Source organism: Syngnathus floridae, chromosome 8 (assembly GCF_059516105.1).
Source record: "Syngnathus floridae isolate MCC-2025c chromosome 8, RoL_Sflo_1.0, whole genome shotgun sequence".
In the NCBI taxonomy this organism is placed as follows: Eukaryota; Metazoa; Chordata; class Actinopteri; order Syngnathiformes; family Syngnathidae; genus Syngnathus; species Syngnathus floridae.
This window is the reverse complement of record NC_142420.1, coordinates 12,735,577-12,745,907: the sequence shown is the minus strand read 5'-3', so window position 1 is coordinate 12,745,907 and position 10,331 is coordinate 12,735,577. Positions and strand designations below refer to the sequence as shown.

The 10,331-nt window shown below is 43.7% G+C and overlaps 2 long non-coding RNA genes across 2 annotated transcripts; one reads left to right on the top strand and one right to left on the bottom strand.

Annotated features, from left to right (window-relative positions):
* Positions 1-2,991: 2,991 nt before the first annotated feature.
* LOC148394647 (uncharacterized) lies at positions 2,992-10,165 on the bottom strand. Its single transcript, XR_015860062.1, has 2 exons — positions 9,706-10,165; positions 2,992-3,909 (listed from the first exon to the last, which is right to left on the bottom strand). It is a non-coding gene; the product is annotated as an uncharacterized LOC148394647 (long non-coding RNA).
* LOC148394646 (uncharacterized) lies at positions 9,323-10,189 on the top strand. Its single transcript, XR_015860061.1, has 3 exons — positions 9,323-9,477; positions 9,800-9,987; positions 10,052-10,189. It is a non-coding gene; the product is annotated as an uncharacterized LOC148394646 (long non-coding RNA).
* Positions 10,190-10,331: the final 142 nt, after the last annotated feature.

Here is a 10,331-nt window from a genome sequence, read left to right as displayed (position 1 = left end):
AATTATAGGCCAGTTTCAAACCTCCCATTCATAGCAAAACTTCTTGAAAAAGTAGTAGCGCAGCAGCTTATTGATTACATGGTCGCCAATAATCGATATGATTTTTTTCAGTCTGGTTTTAGAGCTAATCATTCCATTGAGAAAGCACTTCCTAAAGTGACTAATGATCTCCTCATAGCTATGGATTCAAACACTTCATCGGTATTTTTACTACTCGATCTTAGTGCTGCCTTCGACACTGTAGACTTCGATATTTTATTAGAGCGTCTTAAAAGTTGTGTTGGTATTTCAGGGTCAGCACTAGGCTGGTCTTATTCCTATCTATCAGACAGGACGCACCGTGGTCCATGGCAATACGTCCTTTGAGCTCTATAATGTTACGTGTGGTGTCCCACAGGGATCGGTACTCGGACCAATTCAATTTAATATTTATATGATTCCGCTTGGGGACATAATACGTAAATATAATATTAGTTTTCAATGTTACGCGGATGACACCCAATTATATATGCCGTTATTGATGACAGATCTGCGGTACTGTTGTAATCTTGAGGCGTGCCTTGCAGAGATCAAACAATGGATGTCTCTCAACTTCCTTCGTCTAGACCCAGATAAAACTGAGATGTTGACAATTGGTCCAACTTGTTATCAACACTTATTTAAGGAAACTACTATAACTATAGATAACCGTACTTTCACCCAGAGCGATACTGTAACTAATCTCAGGGTAATATTTGACCAAACACTCTCCTTTCACAAGCACATTAAGAATATAACCAGAATTGCATTTTTTCACCTTCGTAATATTGCTAAGATTCGTCCGATCCTCTCGACTGGTGATGTGGAAACTATTATACATGCGTTCATCACGTCGCGCCTGGACGACTGTAATGCATTATTCTCTGGTCTTCCTAAGTCCAGCATCAAAAGTCTACAGTTAGTACAAAATGCTGCTGCAAGGCTGCTCTCACGGACAAGAAAATTTGATCACATTACCCCAATATTAGCCAACTTACATTGGCTCCCAGTCCATTTAAGATGTGACTTCAAGGTTCTTCTATTAACCTATAAATCATTGCATGGCTTAGCGCCTTCATATCTCGTCGACCTAGTTGTTCCTTATGTTCCGTCTCCTAACCTTCGTTCGCAAAACGCTAGTCTTTTAGTGACACAGAGGGCCAAGAAAATGTCTGCAGGGTCTAGAGCATTTTCTATTCGGGCTCCAGAGGCTTGGAATGCCCTACCAATGGATATTAGAACTGCTACCTTACTAGAAACATTTAAGACACGTTTAAACACACATTTCTATGATATGGCCTTTAATTAACCTGTAGTGGCCGATTCGGCTGGAGTTTGTTTTCGCTCCCTCTCCCCATTCCCCCTCCCCCCACCCCTCCCCAGCTGGGGAGGTAGTTCAGTGGCACCCAAATTGACAGCGGCTATCTGGATTCTCGTGGACCAATTCAGGATGACGGAACTGCAGCTTACCCTCCTCGAAGACACTGCAAGGACAATCAAGGGTCCAAACCAGACAGCGATGCAGGTGCAGACGATAGATTGGATGATGGCAGTGTAGAAGGTCTTCAGCAGCTCCTGTGGCACAATGAGATGGGTGCTAAAAGGTGTGAACCCCGGGAAAGGTGCAGACTCCAATGGAATACCAGGAAAGGTACTCAGAGAACGTGCCAACCAGTTGACGGGGGTTCTGACTAACATATTCAACCACTCATTATCATCCCAGTCCCCAAAAAGCCATTCACGGACAACCCGAAAGACTACAGGCCCATCGCTCTCACACCCATTAACACAACACCTAGAGAAACTGGTTGCTCAGTACATGAAAGAACTCGACCCCCACCAATTTCATACAGAGCAAACAGATCCACTGATGACACCATCACCACAGCTTTCCACTCAGTGCTGAGCCACCCAGCTCTCCATGGAACTATGTGACTACAGTTCAGCATTCAACACCATGTCCCAGACATCCTCATCAACAAATTGCCCCTCCTCGACCAGCCCATCGCTATCTGCAGATGGATAGAATTTCTTACAGACAGCCGACAAACCGTCAAATTTGTGCATCACCATTCCCCCACCATAACGATCAGCAGTGGCTCTCCACAAGGATGTGTACTCGCTGTAAACCACAACTGCACACCATTTCATCCCTACAACTCCATCATCAAATTTGCCAACAATACAACTGCAGTTGGACTCATCTCAGGAGGAGACAAGTCTGCCTACAGAGATGAGGTTGAGAGTTGAGATTCAGAGTGGAGCAAAGAGCACAACCTCATTCTGAATACCACAAAGACAAAAGGACTCATCCTGGACTTCCGCAAACACAGTACGTGTTAGAGATTTGCTCACTCAAACAATATTTTGCAAGAACCACACGGGAGACAAGTAAGTCCTTTTTGGACACCTGCAGGTGGAGAGTTCACTCGCTCCAGAATGAAGTCTGAACCCTCGTTCCTGCGAGGGGATATTTATTAAGAGAAACAGAGTGGGGGTTTGGATAAACTGGCTAAAGCCCTTGTCCTCTAGTCTAAACATGTCAGGGGATGTTTAACGACCTTGTGATAAGGAGGACAAGGTAAGGTATTTATTACCTGTTGCATTCCAACATAATCCTATGATAAAGATAACCTGGAAAACCCTAACATCTCCTTCCTGTTTTATCATATGATTATGCTACCCCAAATAAATTGTGCCAGCTCAGTGGCCTAGTAGTAGAGTGTCCGCCCTGAGACTGGAAGGTTGTGGGTTCAAACCCCGGCCGGGTCATACCAAAGACTATAAAAATGGGACCCATTGCCTCCCTGCTTGGCACTCAGCATTAAGGGTTGGAATTGGGGGGTTAGATCACCAAATGATTCCCGAGCGCGGCACGGCTGCTGCTCACTGCTCCCCTCTCCCCCAGGGGATGGATTAAAATCACATGGGGATGGGTTAAATGCAGAGGACAAATTTCACCACACCCAGATGTGTGTGTGACGATGATCATTGGGACTTTGGGACTTTAATAACAAATAACAAGTAAAAAAAAACATACATATATGCATAATGAAGAAAGAAGAATAGCAGAAATAAAATAAAAAAAAAAACAACGATAGCAACACTTTCCAGTGAAGATTAGGTATTACCTTAATACCCCAGATCAAACTAATTGTGTAAGCGGAAAAACCCGCTGGCCAGATGTTATTAGCAGGAAAATTCTTACACGGTCCCTTTGGCCTAGGCGACCAGAATGCTATCTATAAAAAATGAAAAGAAAAACACAGAAACAATACATCATTGTATCCATCACTTGCGAAGCATTTTCGAAGGTCAAATCAACAAGTTTCCGTAATACATGCTCAACAGAACAGCATCTACGCAATGCACGTCTCATTATCATTATCACATCTGTCACGTCCAAGAAGTTGTATATGTGCTCGCGTTTTCGTCAGCTGATGATGTTCTAGTCTGTAGGTGTGTTCCGTCACACACACTGGCGCACACACTCGTGTCCAGTTGGCAGGCAGCATCGGACAACTCTTGTGACCACAAAACCATGATCCGTACTGAACAGGCACGTGCACTCATAGGATGCAGGTGAGGCAGTGCCTCTGAACTTCTGGATGAAGTAGATCCCGTCCGATGGTGCAGCCATGTTGGTAGTAGAGCCCTTACACCTTGAAAACGGCTCTCTCATCCTGGCACACAGCGGTGATGTCCAAAGCTCCCATCCAGTTTCCTCCTGGAGAGCAGTCGTCGTTAATGCATTTGTGGGTGCTGCAACCTTGGATGCAACATGTGTAGTCAGCAAGACTTGGAATGGTCCCTCCCGTCGTGGCTGGCCCAGTTCCTTCTTTTGATGACCTCGATGTAGACCCAGTCTCCTGGATTGATGGGGTTGTCGACCTGTGAGGAGGAAAGATCAGGCGGCAGTAAATTTGTCTTTGACACAGTTTGAGCGTCCTGATCATATAATCTGCCAAGGACTGCTCTTCATCTGTTGCTTGCAACTCTCGTAGTCAATTGTCGTGCCCATTTAACTGGCAAATAGGAGTGTTTGCGGGAAGAGTTTGAACACCTCCTAATGATTTCCTTTAACCAAAAACTATTTATGACAGGGGCGTTCCCATTTATTGCCTCCTGGTTTGCAAGAGATTGTCTTACCCATGCCTTCTTTCTCCTCACACGCTCGCACCCACACAGGGTGTGAACACACACACACACACACACACACACACACAAAGGGATTCTAATTCATCTCTCATGTAGCTTCTTTTGATAGAATCTCCTATTGGTAACTGTATAGCAGACGTTTTAGCATATAATCCCATACTCTGCTCTCTCGCTTCTACTTTTTCCTGTCGGTGCAGTCGTAGGTGGCCCCTATTGCAGTCATTGTCTTGTTAACTGTCGCCGTGTGACTCCTATGCATGATTGTGTGAATGTCAAAAATTGAACGTACCTAACTTTCTGACCATCAGACCTCCACTGTGGTACAAATCCTTACTGTTGTATTGAGTAGGTACATTGAGCAACCTAGCTCCCTCCTGACTGCCAAATGTCCTGTTCTAAAATTTATATAACTCGACCTCTACGTCTTAAGCTTGATGAGCCAAAACACCAGATCTTGCTCTTGTTTCCTACCGTTTTAGCCTATTTGTTTTATCCAAATCCGTTCAATCTCTGATTATAATGCTTTTCTCTGGAGCCCTACGTATTTTTCAAATTTTTATTTATTTGTTTATCAAATCTCTTCAGTTCTGTCAAACTCAGTGCACAATGAATCTCCCTTCCACTTTGAACCAAGCTTCACCAAATTTGGTAACGCCGTACCAAGGAGTGCGATTTGGTTGTCGGACACTCCAAGTCCATATCTTTTTGCCGCACGTCACCCTCTCAAGTTGGTGTTCTTTTGTTGTTGCTTCAGAGCGACCCCATCCATCATTCTTGAATGAGTCCAATGTTCAAATGAGTCAATTTTCATCATTGTGAGTTCCTCCGCTTTTCACTGTCTTTTCTCGTCCCCGAGGATGTTGTCTGTCCTCCGGAGTGTACTTGTCCCCCTCCAAGCACAGGAGTCTTTTCTTGTCCTTTGCCAAAGGTCAAAGGTGCTTCAGAGCCAGGCACCATTTTGTAGTTGTTCACGGCTGCAGGCGAAGACTCGGATTGGCTTTCAGGGACCCTGACACTGAGAATGACAGGCTGGGACGTCAAACTTGTAAGACTATCTCCAAATGTAGCTGCTTCCATCAGTTTGCTGGTAACGTTTGTTTACCAAACTTCAAATTCTTCTAATAACAGCGGTCTCGTTTTTATATCGTAAATCCTGCAACTCATCCTATTTTTTTTTTGAGCTACATTTTATCTATAGTTCCAATTTAATCGGACAGTATGTTGTCTTCACTATCATTATTGAAAATCAACTCATCGAGGTCTGCTTTCCACATCAAGCCCTGATCTGTATGTCTTGACCTCTCACATGTTATTGTCATGCTTGCTCAAAAATGTGACTTAGAGTATGGTGCTGTGAATTCTCAATCTCCCCAATGAAATTGGATCCCACCTCGTAGTTCTTATCGTTCTCATGTTCCTGTTAGCCTGCAATTGTCCAAATCAAAAATGTTTTCTTTTAACTGTCTTTCTTTTGAACCTCTAAATCTCTCGTGTTGCTAACCTATCTACACCAGAACAAAAAAAAATTACCACAGTATAACACCAAATGTATTCGAAAATTCATTGTCATAAAGTGTTGTATTCTTACTATCTTCCACTATCTGTCCTACTCACTCCCTCCTTTTGAGGCTTGGCAACGCCCATGCCTCACACCTTGACAAACATTTTGGGAGAATGCGTTCTTCACTACATACGATTCCATCATCATTTAATTTGACTTTCTTTCCAAAACGCTTCTCAATTTCTCAGTTCACACCTTCAACATGTGTTACTGGTTCTCCGGTTTTTTCTCTAGTTAATTATCAATCCAAAAGCTACGTGTTTCTTTCTAACATTCAACCTGCTCAAAATCACTCTTTCATCAAAGTCGCTCTACTAATTTTCTATAGTAGTCGCCAACGACTTCAACCATTCAACCTCTCATTCAGGCAATCATTCATCAATGCTCATCATATGCATCTCACACAGTCTCCAAAAAGGAGTCATACTATCACATTGGTCCCAATTCATCCAAGCTCACCACACAACATTCATATATCATTTTCAACTCAGGTTTCCTGGTAGAACAATCCACCAGTCCAAAAAAACGTAACTAAAACAAACAACTGGCAAATTAATCTGAATTTTTGTTTTGTTTTGTTTTTAAATTTGAAGAACTCAATCTCTCAGATTTAGCTTGCATTTAGAATTTTGTATAATCTTATAACACAACCAATCAATTATTCCTATCAAATGTAGCATTGCAAAATCTTAAATTCACAATTTAGCTTCTTCCAATTCCTGAAAGCATGTTCTGTCGTTTTTTTTTTCCTTCATCGAATTTCTCATGTGAGCTCGACACTTAACATGCACTAGTGTGGATTAGTTTCTGCTCGCAAACAGACTTCTCTCTTTTCTTCTCATTTTTATCTGCCAAAATTGTTTCTGTTCTGCGGTGTAAATTGAATAGACAACAGTCTAGCAAATTTCTTTATACTAAAAGTTTAGCCAATCTTCATCAATTTGGGACTTTAACTTTAACTTTAACACATACGCACACACATGCACAGCTCTCGCGTGCAGAAGGTAGGTCTCAGCAACAATGATTCGTCACAGGCTGGCCATTTCCTGTGGTCGATCATGAGCTGGTCCCTCCCATGCACACGAGGACAGCACATTCTAATTTTATTTATTTATCTTCTAGAAGCAAGTTGCATTTCTTTACCACTTGATTTGCATATTTTAACTTTAGTGTAACACAAATTGAGCTCTAGTCATTTGTAATTTGGGCATACAAACAGCATTGTCATACTTCTTGGATGGACAAGACTTCTAATAATCTAAAAAAATTCTAATAATCTGACAATGACATGTTTTGCTGTCATATGGGCATCTATCCTTTCTTTCTCTGTATGAGCATAAGCGGTCAAAGAGGAGGAAGCTTGTCATGCTAAAAATTTGGCTTTTCCTCTGCCCCTTCCTGCACCCTTTGGTTGATATTGCTTTGCAGAACGACACTCTCGTGCAAAGTGTCCTCGTCTCCCACAGTTCCAACAGTTGTCTGAATCTGATGGGGGTTTTGATTTGAATGGTTGACCTTTCAACAGATTACTAGCCTGTTTTATTGCCGTGGATCAACGCTAGAACTGCTTTTTAGTCAATTTATCCTACCAGTCACACACTCAATCACACTAACTCCAGCGCTTTTTTAGGCCTCATGGCTCGGACAAACCAAAGCCGTATCTCATAGCTCGGACAAACCAAAGCCGTATCTCATAGCTCGGATAAACCAAAGCCGTATCTCATAGCTCGGATAAACCAAAGCCGTATCTCATAGCTCGGACAAACCAAAGCCGTATCTCATAGCTCGGATAAACCAAAGCCGTATCTCATGGCTCGGACAAACCAAAGCCGTATCTCTCGTGCACACAACTTAAGGCCTTTAACTTACTTGTTCCCTTGGTTCGTTGCACTGCCGGGTCCCGTCAATCCACCTCTGTCAGACGAAGGCAGACCTAAGATGCTGGCCCAGCGAAGAATTCTCTTCCCAGGACTTTCTTCTCCAGGTCCTCTTAATGGACACTGGCTTGTCGACAATGCAGCACGTCCTCCTTCGTCAGCCAGATAGCGGGTATGAGGGATCCCGGGTTTCGGCACCAAAATGTTAGAGATTTGCTCACTCAAACAATATTTTGCAAGAACCACACGGGAGACAAGTAAGTCCTTTTTGGACACCTGCAGGTGGAGAGTTCACTCGCTCCAGAATGAAGTCTGAACCCTCGTCCCTGCGAGGGGATATTTATTAAGAGAAACAGAGTGGGGGTTTGGGTAAACTGGCTAAAGCCCTTGTCCTCTAGTCTAAACATGTCAGGGGATGTTTTACGACCTTGTGATAAGGAGGACAAGGTAAGGTATTTATTACCTGTTGCATTCCAACATAATCCTATGATAAAGATAACCTGGAAAACCCTAACAGTACGGGACACACGTCGAAAGGGTCAACTCATTCACCCTCCTAGGCGTGTACATCTCTGACGACGTCTCCTGAACCGTCAACACCACGGCAGTAGTCAAAAAAGCACAACAGCGACTCCACTTCCTGAGAGGAATTAACATCTTGAGATGCAGGTGCTGGCGACCTTCTACTGAACAACCATTGAGAGCATCCTAATGTACTGCATCACGGTGTAGGACGCTAGGTGCACCGTCGCAAACATGACAGCGATGCAGATTGATTAACACCGCTCAGAGAATCACGGGCTGCCCTCTCCCATCCCTGAAAGACATCACCAACATGCACTACCTCAGCAGAGCGACGAACATTGGCGCTGACCCAACACACCCCAGACATCATATCTTCGAACTATTGCCCTCAGGACGTCACTTTAGAACTCACAAAACCCGCACAAACAGACTCAAGAACAGCTTCTTCCCCAGACCCACAAGTCCTCTGAACAACAGCAAAAACAAATAAACCAAAAACGTGCCAACGCACTTCTGTTACCATCTATTCTGCTCTTTACGAAACCTACAGTGGTACCTCTACTTACGAACGCTTATACTTAAAAACCTTTTGAGAAACGAACCGGAGCCTCACCAATTTTTGAATTCCGAACTGACGCATCATCCCCCCCCCACACACACACCTTGTCTCTTTTGCGCTGCCATTTCCTGTTCATCTCGCTGCGTTAGCCAAAAACAAAAGTAGTTGAGTCCGCCTCCCAAGACTATTGATAGAAATTCGAAATCATAAAGGAGCATGGCGAATACATGCATATTGTCGAGCTCGCAATGGAGTATGGCCCGTGTTGTATCAAGTACGTATCCCCTGCTCCAGATCCTGGAACCAATTACTATATTTTCCGCACCATAAGGCACACTTAAAAGCCTTTAATTTTCTCAAAAACCGAAGGTGTGCCTATTAATAAGGTTTTTTAATAAGGTGCACTTAAAAGCCTTTAATTTTCTCAAAAATCAAAGGTGTGCCTTTTAATAAGGTGCACTTTTTATGTGGACCAAATTCTAAAATCTGTAAATGTTGTGTGGCTGCCGTGTTTAGTGTGCAGTGTGAGTCCAATATGTAGACATAACTGTCACGCTCCTGCGCTGCGGCCACACCCACCTATCAAGCTAATCGCTCGCACCTGCCTATACCCGTTTGACAGCTCTTATTTAAACACCGTGAACCCCGCTCCAGCAAGGTGACTTCTGTACAAACTTGACTCTAATAGTAATGTCATCCCAACCTTTATTTTCACATCACATCAATGATGCACCCCCACAATTTAACTCAACTGGGCATGTGTGGGAAGTATCATTTCTGTAAGCAACATGTAAACATTGTCCTGCACATTTTTTTCCCAACACTGTCTATGGAAAAAAATAAACATCACTTTTACATCATAGCGCAATATGGAAAAGGCAGTAATATAATCCTGCACATTTTTCCCAGCACTGTCTGTGGAAAAAATTAAACATCACTTTTACATCATAGGGCAATATGGAAAAGGCAGTAATATAATCCTTGCCAGGCTGTTTGTTTTTGCTCACCTCTGTGAATGTACAGTATGGTCTGTGACAGCAACACAACCTGTATCGTCAGTATTCTGTCAGGGTCTCTGGGAGTTTTCCTTTCTTTCCACAGGTGGCATCCGTGAGCAGGGTAGCTGAGGATCCACAGGTGCCACTGATCAGGCTCATCATGGGGAGGCTCTTAAGGAGCTTGCGGTCAACAACTCGTCGCCTGAGTGTTAGACGATGTTGGTCACCTCTGCAGCTATTGAAACCACGTTCCCTAACCTGCTCGACTACTCCACGACTCCTGGTTCTCCGGTCGGCCCGTTCGTCCTCCGCCGCGTACCATCGAACATTCTGACTGAGTGATTTTGTCTTTCAGCTCCTGGACCCCGCTCGCAGATCTCCGCCAAGATCCACTTCTCTCTGGCGACGCTTCACGCCCTCCCCCATTAAGGAACCAGCCCGGCCACTCCTGTTTTGGAACCCGGCTCAACTACCGACCGTATCTCAATAAATCCTTAACGATCACTTTGGTCTCTGAGTTCGTTCTGCATGTGGGTCAAAACAATCGCCCGCACCATGACATATTCCTGCTTAATTATTAATAAAAAATAATGAAAAAGAAATCAGACAGTCACATTGGAGCAACAGATTTTCAC